This window comes from Cupressus sempervirens, chromosome 9 (genome assembly GCF_028749045.1).
Source record: "Cupressus sempervirens isolate cs-2001-9-10 chromosome 9, ASM2874904v1, whole genome shotgun sequence".
NCBI classification, from domain to species: domain Eukaryota; kingdom Viridiplantae; phylum Streptophyta; class Pinopsida; order Cupressales; family Cupressaceae; genus Cupressus; species Cupressus sempervirens.
Window position 1 is genome coordinate 800,952,152 of NC_143126.1, and position 20,145 is coordinate 800,972,296.

Sequence of the window (20,145 nt, forward strand, 5' to 3'; positions counted from 1 at the left end):
CATATGGTGTTATGAGTTATCTTTGTGCATTGTTACTATTACTAATCAACATTACTTTATTGCTTTGTTATGCATGGTTTAAAGCAAGTAATAATATTTAGTTGGTGGCTAAAGTTTGTAGATTATTGATTCACCCCATCCCCCCCCCCCCCACCTTTAGTAGTGCTTATTTTTAATAATTGGTATCAGAGCATAGTTACTTTGAAGAGGCTTAACAGCTTAAGTAAGATCCCCATGGATATGGAATAGTTGATGAAGAACCTTGAAGAAGCTCTTGAACAAATTTATCTCCTTACTTAAGAAAGAGATAAGATAAAGGATAGATATGAAGACTCCAATGTATACATTGGTAAATTGAAGGAAAATATTGAACATCCAAAATCCAAGCTCGAATTCACTAAATCTAGAACTAGTGATGATGACTATTCAAAGTTGAAGACAAAGTACAAGATTGTAAAGTATGAATTGAAGATTACAAATCTAAAGTTGACTTTGAGAAATGATCCTAGCAAAGTTGAATTTTATTTAAAGACTAAAAATGAATATCTAAGAGAAATTATGGTGAAGAAAACATCTAAGTTTGAAACATTGAAAGAAGATCATGAAGAACTCTATAAGTATAATACTATTACGAAAGGTGAATTAACACAGTACAAATAGCATCTTGAGAATCTTAATTCTAGTAGAGAAAATCTTGATAATTCAATGTCTATATGAAGGCCTACTTATGATCAAACTGGTCTTGGTTATCTAATTAACATGTCTACAAATACACCTAAGATTAGATCAGATCTAAAAGTTTCGAAAAAAAAAAAACTAATGATAAGATTGACTTTGGTCAATCTTTTGAGAAACCTAAAGAAGTTAGACAAGACAAGGAAGTTAAAATCTTGGATGAACCAAAGCAAGTGAAAACTCCTAAGAAAACCACGTATGAATTTAGAGGTAAGTGCTTTTTATGTAATGAAATAGGTCATATGAGAAGAGGTTGTACAAATAAGTCATTTAATCATGTTAATTACTTTTATTGTCATAATTGTCATGGTATGGATCATAATGCAATTGATTGTAGGAAACCTAAGTATGTTAATGAATGAAGAAATAATAGAATGTCTAGAAATGCTAACGTTGTAGATAGAAGAAGATCTTATGAAGATAGAAGAAAAATTGTGTATTATAAGTGTAACAACTTAGAAAACATTTCTTGGAATTGTCATGCATCTATGATTAGTAGAACCCTAGAATCAAAGCACCTATATGTCAATTGTGCAACAGTTTTGGACACACAGCAAAATACTGTAGAATGGACAAAAACTTTGGAGATAGAAGGAACAATGGAAGAAACTTCAAGAATAGAAGGAATGATGGAAAGAACATCAGAAATGATAGAAGGAATCATGAAAAGAAGTCTAGAACTAATAAAGAAAATGAGGAACACAAAAACATTATTAGTGAACTTTGAGAAGAACTTAATGAATCATTTGTGAAAGGAGTAGATATCTCAAAAAAAAAGTTAGGTGATGATGAGATAGGAAGATCAAAGTCAATGGTTGAGTTTGATTCATTTAAGTTGAATTAAACTTGTTCACAACATCAAAATTTGAGAACTTTAGTTAGAACCCAAATTAGAGGTACCTAAGCTCACTTGTAATTTGGAGCTCATCTAAACAAGTTATGAAGAAATTTAGAGTTACTAGTATTATAATAAAGGGTGATTCTATAGTAGAAGATGAAAAGTATGTTTTTGCAAAGAATTATGTGATGCAAAGTCTTAAGGATGTTTTTCATGATGGAAGGAGGCTATAGTAAACCTCGGGTGACATCTAAAGATTAGATAGATGATCTTGAGCAGTTATTTGATTACAAAATGTAATTGACAACTTTTTCATATTTGCAAAGTATGCAATTAATGCAAGTTCAAGTTGATGGGGTAAATAGAGTACAAAATTGATTTTCACTTCATTCCAAAGACATCCAAAGCAAAGAGCATTCAGAAGAAACCTTTCAGAGCGATTTCAAAGAAAACCCTATTTTTAGAAAGAGGTATTTATCATTTTTCCTCAAATTTGTTTAGTAAAAGTTCATAATTTATAGAATCATGGATATGTCATTAGTACACAGTGTCAAGAATGAGGATAGACCTAAGTTAAAGATTATTTTCATAAAACCCACTAAAGGAAACCCTAACTCAACATTGTCTATCACTCCAAAGAACATAGTTTATCTTAAAGATGTAGGAAGTTATTTGAATAGCAAGTTTGGGTCGATTTGTAGTGAATTCATGAACAAAGATATGGAATTGGTTTTTAACCATGACATGACTATGAAGCCCAAATTTGAGCATCTAAGGGAATTAGGCTTGTTTAAGTATCACTTCTACCATGAGTTAGACACAAATGAATGGATGCATTATGGTAAGTTATGGATACAAGATAATGTACTTGACATTTTTGCTGAACTTATTCATTAGGTAATTGGTCTTAGTAAACAAGGCACTATACCTGTAGGTGAGAAATGGTCAAGAAGAAAGTTTAAAGTTATATTAAAGCAGTGTATAATAGTAAGACTATGGTGATCAACACCATCAAGCAAGATGATGTGAGATTTTTTAGTAGAATTAGCTTATTCTATTTGTGCAAGTTATAAGATTGATGACCTATCAGCAAGATTCATTTATGTAGCATATAAGATATGTATAGAGAAAGAACAAGTGAATCTTAGTGAAATACTAAGAATGTAACTCTTAGAGAACCTAGAAAAGATTAAGAGAAAAAAGAATGGTGTGTTTAGATTATAATCATTGATCAATCACATATTCTTTCAAGTACTTAAGAGATTTCCCTACTTATCATTCACAGACATAATGAGTAGTGATAGATACATAATGGAGAAGATTATAGAGGTTTGTAGAAGGCACCCTCTAGACAAGATATTGGATAGTGGCAACCTAATAATGAGGAAATTTTAGAAATAAATGAAACAGAGATTTAGAATTGCTCCTGCAATTGTGGATAGATTCAAGGAAGATATTTGTATTTTACTCGATACAAATCATACATATATTCAAGCAGTGGCACCTCAAGAGACATTTCTTGATCCCTTGAGCTATGAATTAAATGATGATATTGTAGATAGTTATATTGATTTATTGTTGAATTTAGATAGAGACATAGCAAAGTATTGATTTGGCACATATGATGAGATTACACAGCAAGCTCATCAAGAAACCTTAGAGAAGGCATCACATAAGAAAGTAGAGTCTATAATGAAGAAGGCACTATCAGAGGCCAAAATGATAGAGAGTGAATCTAAGGCTATAAGACAAACAATTAAACAAGGTATACTAAACATAAACCCTTTATCAGTATTAGTTACTGAGACATTTCCATAACAGAGCATTCCATATGCGGCAGTGTCCAATGTTCAACCTAGTGAACCTAAAAGAAAGTTTGAGAGATTGGTGGAAGCAGTGTCTATAAAGACAAAAAGATTCAAACAACAAGCCACCAACCTAGGTAAAATATAGAAAAAATTGCTAACAATTGATTCTAGTGATGAAGAAGATGAGGAACAAGAAACTAAGAAAGCAAAAAAGGTGACTCCATCTAAGCAAGTAGCAGGAAAAGCTCGGCAACCATGGAAGCCAAAGATAGAGAAGAATCACATAAGAAGAGAAGAAAAATAAAATTAAGGAAGAGAAGAAAATATTGGAAGAGAAGAGAGAAAGAGAGGAAAAGGAAAAGAAAGAAGAAGAACAACAACAAAGAAGAACAAAAGAGGTGTTAGAAAGAAACAAAAGGAAGATGATACTAAACCATCTAGTTCATCTACTCTACACTCTCTCATTGGTTTATCTACTGATGATGATGATCAAACATATTTGATCTCATCCCTAACCAAGTTGATTTATAAGAACAAGAAAGTAAAGAGTTTATAGAGAATATTAATGGAAGAAAAAAAAAATTCCACAATACATTGGCAATTTAGCACGTAGAATCAAACCTTGAGCACACAAGTAGTGCTAAAATCATTTGATGATGAGTTTACAAATTTTTGAATGTTGCAGAGGAAAAGGCTCAAATTTCCCATGATGCTAACTTGTTTAGGACCATATGTCAGAATATCAAGAATGACTTAGTTAATCTTGATACTTGTATAAAATAACTTTGGAAATGCTACTAGGAAGGGAAAAAATTTCATATTAAGTGTACGCTACTGTACAAGCTAACTAAATATATTGAGAGTCAAATAGAGATAAAGATGAGTGAGATAGAGGCTTTGTCTAGCTAGATCTAGCATCCATCTTGTAAAGTAGATGATTTTGAAGGACAAGTATCGAGTATTCAAAGTGACATTAGGAAACTAGAACTTGAGAAAGAAAGGATTTCGAAGAAGACATACAATTTCAGAGAATTTATTGTTCTAAAATTATCTTTTATTGAAAAACAATTAGAAGAATGTGTCAAAGCCAAAAACACATATTCCAACTTCTTGTATTCAGATATTAATGCAGTTGAGATTGCATCATATGCTTTATGTGAAATTCTCACCTTAGCTAAGTCTACTACAGAAACATGGACCAAAGGTATGGATAGTCTAAAGGATAATTTTGATGATTTCATGAAGATCATATCACCATAAGGAAGAACAACACTTTTTCATAGTTTTGGATAGAATCGTGACATTTTGACCTTTGTCATTGATGTCAAAGGGGGGGAGATATAATGTGAAAATTGAATTATCAAAAGGGGAGTAATAGTTGAGTAATAGTAGAAAAAAATATGGATAGTAGAGGGAGAGATATAAAATAAAATATTGGAAAGTATATTGTAAGGGGGAGCATATGTAAAGTTGAACAAGTTGTAATAGATGTAATATTTTTATAGTTTATTTTTGTCACTTAGCCAATTTTCCCTATTTTGTTGCCATCAATGCTAAAGGCAGAGATTGTTGACAATTGGCTAATAGTGATATGTAATTGTTGTCATTTATGGAAACACATGATGTACATGTTCATAGGAAACCTTAGAAATAAAGATACTTAGTGTTTGGTAATCAGAAAATTGTCTAAATATAGAATTTGGTTTATAGCAGTCTATTGTTTTGTTTATAACTTGTTTCTGACATCATATTATGACTATAAAAGCTATATGTTCATATTATACATGTTGGTGATGATGTGTATAACTTCAAAAGTTAGTATAGACTGTAAAAAATAGAGTTATTCATGTTTTGAAGTGAAACAGGACAATGGAATTCAAGGAAAGAATTTTCTTGTTCATAAAACATTTACTTGTCCAATTAGGGCCAACATCCTAGATGTTTACTCTAACTTGGAAAAGTGAATTGTGGTCTTATCCAACCTAGTAGAAATTTGTGCAAAGGTGTGGTATTCATGCAAAGGACATTTTGTGGTAAGAGTGTGAAGTGTGCTATCTTGAATTAATGTGCAAGTGCTATATACAAACTTTTGTGAAAGTGATATATGAAAAGTTTTATATGATCTATTTGGTGATCTAAGATCAAGATGAAGATTAGAGATTAGTCAAGGAAGAAAAGAAAACAATAAATTACTTGTTTGAGTAGTGAGCTCTTCTTGTAGTTGAAATTGCATGTTTGGGCAGTGGGCTCTTCTTGTATACATTATTCCACAACTCCTAATATGATTGGAATCTCCTAATAGGGATTCAAAGTCTCCTAACAAGGACTACTTATACTGAATTTTCTTGTTGACTCATAATAGGGTCCATCTTCTAATAAGGAACTTATATATCAGTATATTATCTAGTGGGTATCATCCCCGTCGAGTTTTTCCCCTAGCTAGGGTTTCCCCAGTTAACAAAATATAGTGTTATGTGTTATCTTTGTGCATTGTTAATATTATTTTTCATCATTACTTTATTTCTTTGTTATGCATGGTTTAAAGTAAGTAATAATATCTAGTTGGTGACTAAAATTTTTAGATTACTAATTCACACCCCCCACCCAAGTAATCCCTATTTCTAACAATCATCACTAGCACTTAATGCTTGTTCATCATAATCATTATCTTCATTTGCATACAAACACTTTCTATCTTTTCTAGGCTTATAATTTCCCTTATAATTTTTCTCTCTTTTAGGATATTTACTTGAAAAATAACCAAACTCTTTACATGTCCAACAAACAAAAAATTCCATACCTTATGGTTCTCTCTTTTTAAGTAGATCAATACCTTCCTTTATCTTTATGTCTTGTTCTAATTTAGAATTGTCTTTACTTGTGTTAATGTTCCCTTGTATATAATAGAAGGATTTTGGATCTGTAAACTCAATACTTTTCTCTTTACACAAATATAATTACTCACCAAGAATTTCCATCATTTGGGTGTCAAAATTTCCTCTTCCAAATGTAGGACTATCTTCTCTGAACATGTTCACCACGAATCTCCCAAAGTTTTTAAACTTTTTCTTCAAGGACCTAATTCTCTAATACCAATTGTTAGAAACAATAGTCCACCATGATAACGGAGGGGGGGGTTTGTCAAGGGGGGGTGGGGGGGTTGAATCAGTTATCTAATAATTAAAATAGTTTTCTTCTTTACATAAACTTAACCACTCAACCAAAGTAAGTAGCAACCATAATAAAATGCACATAGACACTTGTGCTAGATATGTTGACTAGGGAAACCTTTGATCTGAGAGAAAATCCCAGTGGGAGTGATGCCCACAAGATGATGTAATAATATATATATTCCTTGTTAGATGATGAACCCTGTTAGGAGTATATTACAAAATTTAGTACATAGAGTTCCTATTAGGAGATTCCAACCCTATTAGGAATTGTACCAACCCTATTAGGAGTTGTAGTACATTTTATGCAAGATGAGCCCACTGCCCAGACATGCAATTTCAACTACAAGAAGAGCTCACTACTCAAATAAGTAATTTATTGTTATCTTCCTCTTTCCTTTACTCTATCAACCAAACCAATCATTTTCAAGCCTTATAGACTAGGTCATGAACATTGGATCACTCATCAAAACCTCACCAATGAAGTTTCCTTCACTTTCATACTACTCTACTCAACTTCACATTCTGCTCTTTCTCTGCTTACAAACTATTCACATCAATATAATTCATATCTTTTCTTTTACCTCATGATAAAGGAAAATGTCCTTCCTTTATACTAAGTCCTCAAAATAATTCCCTGAGTTGGCTTTTAGACCTTGTCAATTAATTATTATAGACCACATTAAGAACACATTACACTTGGTGATAACACAAACTTTTATCCTTGCAACTTGAATAACTTTCTATACACACAATATTAGTCTTCTTCATGTCATCAACCTCTATCCTTAGAATATCAACTCTACTAAGAGATATAACAAGTTTACCAGAACATGCTTCTGTAAACTCTATTTCAGAACAGACATCACCAAAACTTACATAACTTCTTCCACACTTATCCTTTCTTCTTCTGATGTTAATTGCATATACCAGATACTCATAATTATCTCCCATAACCTCATATGGTTATAATACTCAACTATCCATCCGTACCAACTTGATATTTTCATTGTTCTTATGTTAGATACCAGAGAAAATTTCTATCTTGACATCAATGACAAACTTAGTCATGAATATAATATATCATCATAGTAACATATCTACAGTACTCCCCCATGGTGATATCATCAACATTCATGCTTCCAACCAATCTTCTAACATACTATGTGTGAACCTAAATCCATTTTTTACTTTTTTGTTCATTTAGTTTCAATATAGTATGTGGAATGAATGTGCTATTGTTGAAAATTTAACGAATGTCAATGAACTTGATTTTATTTCCTTTGTTCAATAGATTGTATATCTTACTTTTTTCAACATAAGTATCTTTTTTTCTCTTTATTATACATCATATTTGAGTTGTGATGTATAGTTCATTACATGAGAGGGAGGGAAATTGACTAATAAAGTAGCTGAGAGATAGACAATTTGGGTATTGTCAACATATCAGTTAACTTTGCAATCTAGGAATTACCCATTCTCCCATCCTTCCTACTATTTAGTTGTCATAGTTAGCCATGCATGTTTCCATACTTTTCTTTTAAATTAGAAAAGTTTTCATTTTGTGAGTTACTCCCCATTTTCACTTGCCTAGGTTGTTTAAAGTGTTGAGCAATCTGGTATTTGCCTCTTTGTCTCTTTGGTTAAGAGCACACCATCCAAAATCCAAAAAATAAAATTCATTTAAAATCCTACATTTAAAAGGGAGTTGTACCTTTCAATTTAGGCACTTTGATAAATTACTACACTGACCCATCTTGTCATTAACTTCTTTTCCTTCATAAGCCATTGGGCAGTTTAAGAATCAACATATAAACCAAAGAGATAAGGGAGAAACTGTTAACCAACACATGCATAGTCCCATCTAAACCTAAGACATCATTCAAACCAAGACTGTATTCTAAAAGTATCTTTGGAAGTGCCCTGGAGGCAAAAAATCTCCCAATTTCTTTGTTATGTCTCCTTGTTCCTTTTTTAGTTTGGAATATATCTCAACATGACCCTTCTAGTGTAGAGATTCTTATAGCTCTTCAAATTTTCATTAAATTTTTCTAAATAAATTGGAAATGACATAAGCCCTCCTAAGACAAATGCCTCAATAAAAGTCTCCTTGTCCAATGTGTAGAGTATACTTATGTCTTTCTTATGGAATGCACAACTAATAGGGTTGTATGGCTTGATCAATGCCTTCAACAAATCAACATTCACAAAGACCTTAGGTAGAACTAATTTCCCCAAATTTCTATTCTAGGGGTTAGATATAGAAACCTTTTCTAGTCATTTTTTATAGAAGAACCAAAATAATTCATTCCCATTTCTATCTGGAACTTTTGAATCTCTACAAAAGCTATACGGATCTCTAAAAGCATGGTCATTCCCAAAATAAAGATTGGATGAACCTAGTAGGAAATGTAACCATTCATCAATAAAAGGGCTAGGACATTTTTCCTTTGAGGAACTTAATAGAGCTTCTTCAATTTGAACCTATGTGATCAATTCTACCTCTTTTTACACCATAGTTTCATCTTATCACAATACTACCAAACTCTGTCTGTTGCAATTTTCTCTACAACTCAATTCAGCTCTAAAATTTCAAACACTCTACAATCGATGATAAATTTATTATTTTCTTTACCTTTTATGTCCTTTCTACAAATTGGAGCATGGTATTTATGACATTAATAGCATACACCTCCAGCCTGTCACCTATTTCTAGCTTGGACATGCACTTTATTTTTTTGTTTTTTGTGTTTAAAACTGAAAGTTGTGACATGATGATTAACTATTTCTTTACTTCTTGGTGGCTCTATGCTCTTTATTAGTCTTGGATTTGATGAAATGAATAGAGTCATCACATCTTCCTCACTGCTTCACTACCTAATTTTCCAACCACTAGCTTGACCCCGCAATGCCACATTATCTACTTATCTCTACTTTGTCATGATGTAATCTCATTCACAATATAGACTCACAAAATAATAAAATACATTTGATCCCTTTCTCTTGACATCACACTAGTTATAAGCTCTTTTTTCAACATGGTGGAGATGTGGCATTAACTATTAATTCAAAACTTTATCACTCCATTGCGACCCAAAATTATACTATCTACAACCCATGATGTGGCAAACATAGCTATCATAACAATTTTGGAGCTTCATAACTATTTAGCTAACCCTCTTACTAACCACAACAATCCAATAATTGATAATCATGAATGGTTACTTAACCATTATCACAACATTTTTCCTTTAAAACCTTGTCATGGCTTGAAGCTTGCAAAGGTGTGAATACCATTTGTCTCTTCATCACAACCTTTTTTTTTTTTCATCTCTTAACCCTACAAAGTAGTGAAAACTTCTCTTTTACACATATCACTAAGTCTCTATGGTTTATGACTTAACATCCTTTATACTAGTGATGTTATGAGACCTTTTTTCTAGCTACTTTGTAATAGTCAATAGCATATCATCTTTTACCCATGCAATGATGTGAACACTAACTTAAGAGCTAACCGATATCTTCTCTTAGTTTCACATTTACAAACTATAATTCCTAATTCAACCCTGCAATGTTGCAAAAACTATTTAGCTCTAATTCTCCACCATGTCCTCACTTTATCATTGATTTCCATAGATGTAGTGATGAACTGAATCCTAACCATCATGGTTACACTTCATAGCTTCACAACTTTAAAAAAATATCATACAAAACATAAGTTGCAACCACACAATTTGAATCTTTTCTTCACTTCACAACCTTAAACTAACTACTAGTCTTGATGGTTGAGATATAGCATGAACTTCATGATTGACCACTTCACAACATCGCTACCCTCAAAGTGGTTAGAACACATATTGGAGAGATCTAGTGATCAAAAAGCTTTCAGGACTTCACAGGTAAAAGTGCTTAGGACAACAACCTTATAACATATGAAATAAAACAAAGAATTTAGGGATAAGGAGATTCATATATATAACCAAAGCTTATCATATCCATTTTTATTATTTGTGAACCAACTTATAAATGATCTTGCAAACCATAAGTTTTGAGTGAGATTTTAGGTTGTTTCCTAGATAATGACAATATTTTCAGAAATCTCAATCATGAAAATATATTTTCTTCATGATTTTCAAAAGAAATCAAAAATTTAAGCTTAGTGAAAATTTAGGCCATCACACTCAACTAACCTAAATTTGAGAGTATGGATTATACATGAATCCCAATATAAACTCAATAAAAACCAACGACCCAAAATTAGTACCAAGAAATACTTGAGAAATCTAGATAGCACAAAAATCAAGGCAAAGTCAAAAATGTACAAAAGTCAACAAAATTAAAACTCTTTTTACAATCAAGTATAAAAACCCCAAATATCAAATAAAATTTGTGTTCAAAGTTTGTGCAAAAATGGCTAGCATAAAGGTCCAAAAACCAAAAACCCCAATTCAAGAGGCATTCAAATGCTCATACCTGCCCAAACAGGTAGAGCCAACATACATGAAGGGAGGGGAACAGTAGTTCTCTACCTCCTAACAAACTAGTATCAAGGAAAGATGCAAAAGCATAGATGGGACATAAAAAAGTAAGAGCCTTACCTGATAACCAAAAAGGAAATAATAGGAATGCTCATGATAAAATAATCACTTTGTTAAAACTACTAGAAGTCTCATCAAACCAAGGTCTCCTTGAGCTATATCCAATGAGATCAATCTTGTGTCAATCTCACGTACATAGCTCCCAAAATGAGTAAATCATTAATTCCTCCTCAAGAGGATTTGGGATTTTTCTCTCCAAGATTAAGTTTCAAAAGTGAGAAGTGAGAAATAACTCACCTTTTGGAATATATATTCACTTTTTAAGTGAATATAAAATTAGGAAAATAACTAGCTTACCATATTAAACCCCTTTTGAACCTAGAAAAAATTGGGTAATTCAAATTAAATGGAATTTAACCATAGAAAAGCTACTGGTAATTATAAGAATAGGATGAAATACCAAAATACCCTTAAAACATTAAATCACAATAATTGGATAACTTCCATGACCAGTATGGATTCCTAAGTGCATAGACAAACTCATGGGTCTAATCACATAATGCATTATGAATCTAGATTTACCAATTACCAGAGGATTAAAATAACATGAAAGATACATCATCCATATAGGGATGGCATTGGCTCAACATGAAAGGTATGATCAATAACTCAATATGCCATTGCTAGGGATATAAGTCCTACACAATAACCAAACATAATCAAGTGTAGATCCACAATATATAATAGCCAAAGAAATCATTATATGAAATTTCATAATTAAAGTATCTAATTAATTTCATTAAAATAATCTATTTAAAGCATTCCTTTTCACAATAGTAAAATATTATTGCAAGAAAAATGTAAATATTCATAGAAAAATCACATCACAATAAACTCAACAATATCCATTGATAATCCTCAACCATAAGCTCAACAATCATGCAAAAGCATAAATAACCAATTAAAGAAACAATATAATCAAATCTTCCCAAGGGTATATACTCATGATTCCTAACCATGATCACATAAGAAGTAAGATCATCAAGCTAGCCTCCATTAGGATGACTTAAGAAATCAAATGGGAAAGACACTACATAATCCATATTTCTCAATGAATTAATTATGAACTCTAGTAATCATGGACAATGCATGATCCCATGTGCTTCTTGCTACTTCCAAAATATTAATTTGTAACTATAATCTTCCAACCAAATCAATTAAATTGTCATCCACTAAAAGATTATGATCTTCTATGATAAGATTCTGGGTTGTTTTCAATTCTCTCTACATGACCTCCAATTGAGGTATCATCATTGCCTAGATAGAGATCAATTTGGATCTTATATTTTTGTCAGCTACCTAAAACTCAACCAATGTTCCTTGAGCATTCATTAGATTATTGTAGAGATCAATGCTTGATCCTATCTAACTTATAGATAATACTATTTGATCTCTTTATCTCAGCCTAAATTTGATTTATTTGTACCTAGATGTTGTTAGTGAATCTTAGCACATCTAAAAAAATTATGTACAAATGTTATACCTTGTCTATTAGTTCAATCATAATATATACTCTCTCTTATACTTGTACTTTTTGTTGGAAATATTCAAGATAAGATAGGTTACTGACAGGGGAGGGGTGAATCAGTAACTTCAAAACTTTAAACAATTCAGCACTTTAACTATTCATCATTCATTCATCTAATCTACTACATATATGAGAAATCAAACATCCATAACATGTGTACACAGTGATTTGGTGACCTAGAAACCTTTCAAATAGAAAGTAAAACTGGGGTGGAGATGATACCCACAAAACTTCATTACTGCAGTATGAAGTTGGCCTGTTAAGGCTTACATTGACCACTTCTGGTGATTTTCCCTATTAGCAGCATAAAGGACTGCTAGGTCCACCTTGTTAGAGGATTTACAAACATACACTAAAGTATGCACTCTATTAAGAGATTTGTATAAAGACTATTAAGTCTACCCTGTTAAAGGATTTACAAAATTGATTCACCTGTTAGGATGAAACAGTGGATCTACTTAGAAACTTGATTTTCTGATTAGATTCTTGAAGTATATATCACCTCTTGTAATTGATGAATCATTATTGCTCCTTGTAGACCTTGCTGAATATTTTGCTCTTTTGCTAGTTTGCATTTACACTTCTCAAACATTACATGTCTCTCTTGATACTCTGCTCATCATATATGTCTTCCAAATAACATAATACATACATATATATACCATTCCAATAATTATAATTGCAAGGTCAACTTAAAAAAAAGTGAACAAAACATTACTGAGGCCGCCCAATAGTAAATACATCAAGTTCACTGAACTGACTTGGTGACCTTCTAATACTCGACATCCACTGCATTACTTGGCATTGTCATGCACTCGTTACAAGTGAAGGCTCAGTCCATACTAATCACCTGACATAGTTCTAAACTCAATAACCATTGAAGACTCGGTGGATATAGTATCACTCGATAAAAATTAAATCCTTCATTTACCTTGCTTTCACTCGGTAAACATTATACTTTCATTACTCGATAAGCACTACACTTGCATCACTTGGTAGACACTGTGCTTCCATCACTTAGTAGGCACTATGCTTTCATCACTTGGTAGACACTATGAAGCTAGGTGAACACTATAAACTTGGTAGACATTGTTGGATTGCACATTCACTCTGTAGTTGTACTCAGCTTGGTTAACACTAGAATGCTTGGTGTGAACTATGAAGCTCAGTGTAAACTACTTAAGTGATGAATGTACAAGGTAACCACTGAATGCTCGATATACATTGTAGATTGAGTGATGAGCTTGGTAGTTATACTAATACAGATAAGTGTTGTCACTAATGGCAATAATAACTTAATGTCAACAATCTGCCCCTTTGGTATTAATGACAAAAACACTTATAAGCCAAAACATATGTACATAGCGTGATTGAATGAATTTAGGTTTTTCAAAATTGATCTTTGTAGAAATATTGCATATACAAATATACTTATGTACACATGCAAACTTTATTGTGTGCTAACTCCCCCCATCACTTATAGTGATAACTTTCCTCTGAATCTCTCCCCCTTTTTGACAATAATGTCAAAGGACTACATATATAAAATCTATATGGTTACACCAAAGTGAGATAGAAATTCTTGATGTACCTTAAGAATGGTTGCAAAAGTACTATCCCAAGTCTGCTACAAAATTTGACAGGTGGAGAGAGCAATTTAAACTTCTGCTGATAATTGGATCAACTGATCAGCCACTGAGAAGTTTTGATCTTGGACCAATGTTTTGTAATGTACAAGGTGTTTTTGCATTGCGTTCATGATAGGAAGGATCATGTTCTAGATGTTTATGAGTTGTGACTGAATCCTAGCTTCCTCTCTCAATAATTCTACCTAAACATCTACCAAATATTTGATCTTGGTGTGATGGGAGGTTGTGGAGGAGGAGTCCACCTTTAGCTTGGAGGCACTTGATTGCATATCAATGTCAATCTTATTTATCCTTTATTTCTTTGGTAAAGCCAGAAACATCACAAAGTTTAGCAAAAAGTGATGCTGCATTATTAAAAGAATTTTCAAAATTTCCCAAAAATGTTGACAATTCAACTTGCTTTATTGTTATCTTTTGAGCAATATGCTCTAGCACAGTATTATAAAATTTCTTTTCAACTTTCTCAATAATTTTTTCTTGTCCAGAAGAATCCTCATTGAATTTCTGTACAACCTCTTCTAATTGAATCAAAATGTGTTGAGTAGAATCTACTTCAACACCTATAGCATCTGTAATTATGTTCTTGGAATTCTCAATTATCCTGTATTTCTTATCCCTTTTAGACCTTAAAGTCTTCTGCGTAGCTTTCATCTCTATTAGTTGACTAGCTAACCTCATCTCTTCAATGGTAGCATTTTCCTAGTCAATCTTTGGAATTACTATCTTTGTGTGTAAGTCAATATATTCTATAATTTCCTTTCCAACGATCGGAAGTCTTAATGGATGCTTTTGTTTGACTTCTATGATGACTAGTTTGACCTTAGGAATAGACACAATAGTGGAGATGAAAGGGCTAGTAGTAAAAATTGGGATAGGACTTGAGGATTGAATGCCAATAGGAGTATTAACTGGATCAAAAATTGAAACAATTCCCAAAAATGGTATCATACTTGGTAGAGTACCCATAGTAGAACTGATTGGAGTGGAAGTAGATATAGTTATTGCTAATGGAACCAAAACTGTAGAACTTGCTGAAACTGATGAAAAAAAAAATGTGGAACTTACTGGTACACTTGTTATTGATGAAGGAGAAAAGGAGGTTGACTCGGTGGCTAAAGAAGTGACAGACAACTCGGTAGATGAAATGCTTGGTACCTCTATTTTAGATACCTGGAGTTGGGAGGTGGCTGGTGAAGATTGAGAAATTTATGTGACTATTGTGCTCACAATCTCACTTGCAGAAGTTATCCTCATAGTAGATGTAATAGTCTTTGGTGGAGAGTGAGGAAGGGATGCAATCACTTCTGCTGCAATTTTAACTGGATCTTCTTCTTCCTCATTTGCTTCTTCCTCCTTGTTTTCTTCCTCTTTTTCTTCCATAAGTGCATGTAGCTCTCTTGGAGTGATTGTGATGGATAGAGTGCTATCAAAATCATCACAGTCACTACTATCATCATCCTTGATCTCAACTAGATCTTCACTGGGCTTTTGCAAATGATAGATGTTATTCCACATGTTTGTTGCATCATTTACAACATGTTCAATGTTTTTAATTAAGATCAAACATGTGTGAAATCTAATCATCATTTTACCTTCATGGTTTTTCATTGTTGCCTTTATTTCTACTCCAATGAGACTCGGTAGAAGATTCTTAAAAGATTGCTCATATTGTCTTTAACCATTTGGGTGGCTAACTTCCAGCTCAGTTGCAATTTCTCCAATAGTTCTTTGGAGATTTGAGAGGCAAGCTAGTCTGGGGAGTATTTCCATTTACCCATCTTATTGAGTACTAGTTTCTCAATCTGCATTTTCTCAGCATCAGTTCTTGTTTCAAATTTCAATGCCTTGAAATTTGTGATGCCAGCTCCTTCTTCCAATTGTTTAAGCCTTTCCTCAAATGTCAGTGGAGGCTTGACCAATATGGGTTCCTGCTTTCCTTTTTAGGTTCTTCTGGAGAATACTGTAGTGGGCTTTTTCTTAGGTTTGGTAATAGTTACCTTACCTTTCTTCTTAGACTATTCCTCTTCAGATTCAAGTTTTTCTTTTTCTTCTTATCCTTCTTCTTCTTTATCATCTTCTTCATCCTCACCTTTTCCCTTGGTAAGCATAAGAGGACCGGTAGTAGTTTTCAATTTTGCTATCTTCCTCTTGCCTTTGCTTATGGCCTGGGGTAGCTTGGTTTCAAGCTCAATTATGGCCTTTGCCTCATCATATGTTCTAAAGATTGGTTGGATTGGGTCTACTAGCTCATTCACTAGTGCTTCAATAATATCCCTGGCCTCATCAATATTTACCTCATAAGGAAGAGGTTTTACCCATGCAACTCGGGGTCTGACTGCCTGAATGTATACCTTATCACAGTCAACCATAAAGCATACATCATCTCTGTAATCTTCAACTAATTTTGGTGGAATTTGAAACCTGTTATTCATTCTCTCCTTGAAATCTTCAAAATAATTGTCCATGATGCTATCAAAATTTTCACCCATTTCTGCTACAAACTCATTAATCTGTTAAAGAATGGAAATGTCTTTTCTCTATACAATTGTTCCCTTTGATGGAAAGAATTTTTGAACATATGTAGTGCCTACCCTCGTTCACATCTTTTCTCAACATTGATGCTATTATTATCAGACTGTGATAGACTAGTTTTATGTTGATGGATTAGCGGTATTGTTTTGACACTATCAGATATTATGATATGGATTCAGTTGATATATGATGAGATCATTTAGATTTTACATTTCATGCATACATGATGATCATTATACTATTTTCAATTATTATTGATGATTAGATGGATGGTTTATTATCTTATGTGTTTTATTATGGATACTTACCCCATACTTGCATGTGTATGGTGTGCGTGTTTTCATATTGTATGGTGTTTCCGATGTGGTTAAGGAAGGGAGTCGTAGTCACCTGCTTAGTCAAGATCTACATGATGCACCACTTCTTGCCATTGTCTATTTAGCTTAGCATTATATATATTGTATGTACATGCATGGTTTTTCTACAGGTTGCAGGTACTACGTATCGACTTCCCTGAATTGCCAAGATGAGCGTACCCTATTATACTATCTCAATGATAAGAGAAGGGAGATAAATTCTCAAGTCCGAATCCCAAACCCTTAAACCATTTGTCCTAGTGAGTTAGGACAAGTATCAGAGTTGAGTACCCACCGAATGTGTCGGATGACATATTTCTTTATTTTTTAACCCTTTAGGCTGATTTTGAGTGATTTGCTCTATGATGGGTTTTCATATTTTATCTTGGAGGTCTATGGTGAATTTTGTATTAATTAAGTCTTAATAAATGGATTTAATTAATAAATTAATTATTTGAGAAAATTAATATAAAATATCATGTTATTTGATATTTTGATTGTAATTAATTAAATGAGAATTATTGAGGAAAATAAATTAAATAAAAGAGAATTAGAAATTAAAATTAATAATAATTATAAAATAATAATAAAGTAATAAATAAATAATAATAATAAAAGTTATAAAAGTTAAAATGAAAGTTATAAATATTTAAATAGAAATTATATAAAAAGTGGATTGGAGTTATAAGCTTGCATGAGAGTTAACGCACTTCTCTATTTCTCATGTGTCAACAACACGGGGGTTTGTGCATCAATTAAGCACATGGTGTCTACAACCCTATGGCTCATCTTGAAGGTTGGAAAAGACCCATGCTTAGTTGGTGACACCTTCCAGCTATTTCTAGAAGCATTCTAGAGGTTTCCTGAGAGCTCTTTATATTCAGGCATCCCTAGAAGCTTAGACATAGTGTTTGGAGTGCAATTGGAGCATTGGAGGATTCGAGAATTCTGAAGAAGGGAGGTTGCTTTGCGGGTTTTCTGAGGAAGAGTGAATTAGCATCAGAATCTGGGTAGATTCTTGTGATTTTACTTATGCTATTTCTGCATCTTGCATTCCTTGTCTTCTTTGTGTCTTCCATATGTCTTCTGAGGAATTTCATATTTTTATTGTATGCATTCTCAATATGGGCAATTGAATTTATGTGGAAATCTTTATATGCATAGATCTGAAAGAAAATGGGGCTAGGGTTTAAATTCATAGCCAAACCTATTAGATTATTTATTGGATAAATTTGAAGATCACAGATTTAAAGGAAAATTTTGAAAATTAGAATTTTTAAGTAAACTGTGTATATTCTTGAATCTGCATACACATATACGTATATATCATTATATACATATATATATGTATGTGTTGTGATGGTGATAAACTTTGCGTGTATATATATATATATATATATATATATATATATATATATATATACACACACACATATATATACATATATATAACCATATATCTATATATATACATACATATGTATATATATACATATATAGTAATCGAATGTCAAATCGCGATAGAGTTTCATGTTAATATATTTCATATTGCATGGGAACATTTTTATAAAAAAATGTTATTAAAAATCATGTTTTAAAAAATATATATATGATGTTGGGCACGTATTATATACCCCACCCACCGCAGGCCTGCGAGACCACAGTGTACCTGTGATCTGCAGCGTACCTGTGGTGCGGATGTATTGGGCCACGCAATTTTAAAATCGCATTGCGATTTGAGTTTGGTTTTAAATTATATAGATTTTTATTTGCAACGTTATTTCATATGAGATTTGGATATAAATCTCGATTTTGTTGTAATATCATTAATTATTAAATGTTATTATATATATTTATTTATTTATTTATTTATTTATGTATGTATATATATATATGTATATAAGTATATATGTATATATAATTAATTATAAATGAATATTATAAAGTTCTAAATTAATGGATCACTCTTTTAATGATTTAAAATATTGATATTGAGCTTGTCAATTATGAAGAGATATTAATAATTAATTTAATTAAACTCAGTTTAATTAAGATTAGTTATTAGAATATATAATCGAAGTTTTGATTCATTGAGAGTGTCAATTTTCAAACAATGTTATATAAACAAAATATTATTAGATCAATTAGAAAATTGAGTCTAATAGTTTTTGGGAGAAACTTTTATCTATCAAAGAAATACATGGGTTAGGAAAAAACATGAAATTTCTCCACTTAATATAATTTGGAAAAAACATAAATTGAGACTTTTAAATTCAAATTTGAAAACTTAGCAAAACCAAAACATGTGTTTACATTATGTATTCTTTATGCTATTGTTTTGGTTTTTGGGTTGACTAGTGTTGACCAGTATAGGACGTTAACTAGAGGCTTGGGGGTTATGTGATTGTGATGTCATGATGATGTTTTAATCTCAATCTTTATAAACCCAACCATGGTTTGTGATGGAATGCTCTATGTATTTGATGTGATTACTGATTGTTATAGTTGAGATTCTTGTGTATGAGACTCTTGACCTAACCATTATTTTGGTCATCGATCAGTTATCCTTGATTATTTTCTAGTCATCGTGATGGGACTGAGATGTGGATTTATTCTTGATGATTTTATGTTGTGACATGTTTGACTCAACCATTTTTGGAGTCTTCGATCAGTATGATTGAGATATATATTTTGGTTATTGAGAACCATTAGATATTTGATTATCAGTGATACTTCAGTTGCCAATAGAGAGTTGTTGTGTTCTTGATTTTCTATGGATGTTAGCTCATGGAGATTTGATGCTTTTATGCATATTTGATGATTTTATGGATTATCTTTTGTGATTTTGAGATTTATGAGTCCATGAGCATTAGGGTAGGATATCTACATGTAGTGACAAGAAGTGGCTTGCAATGGGGGTCGGGGCCCTAA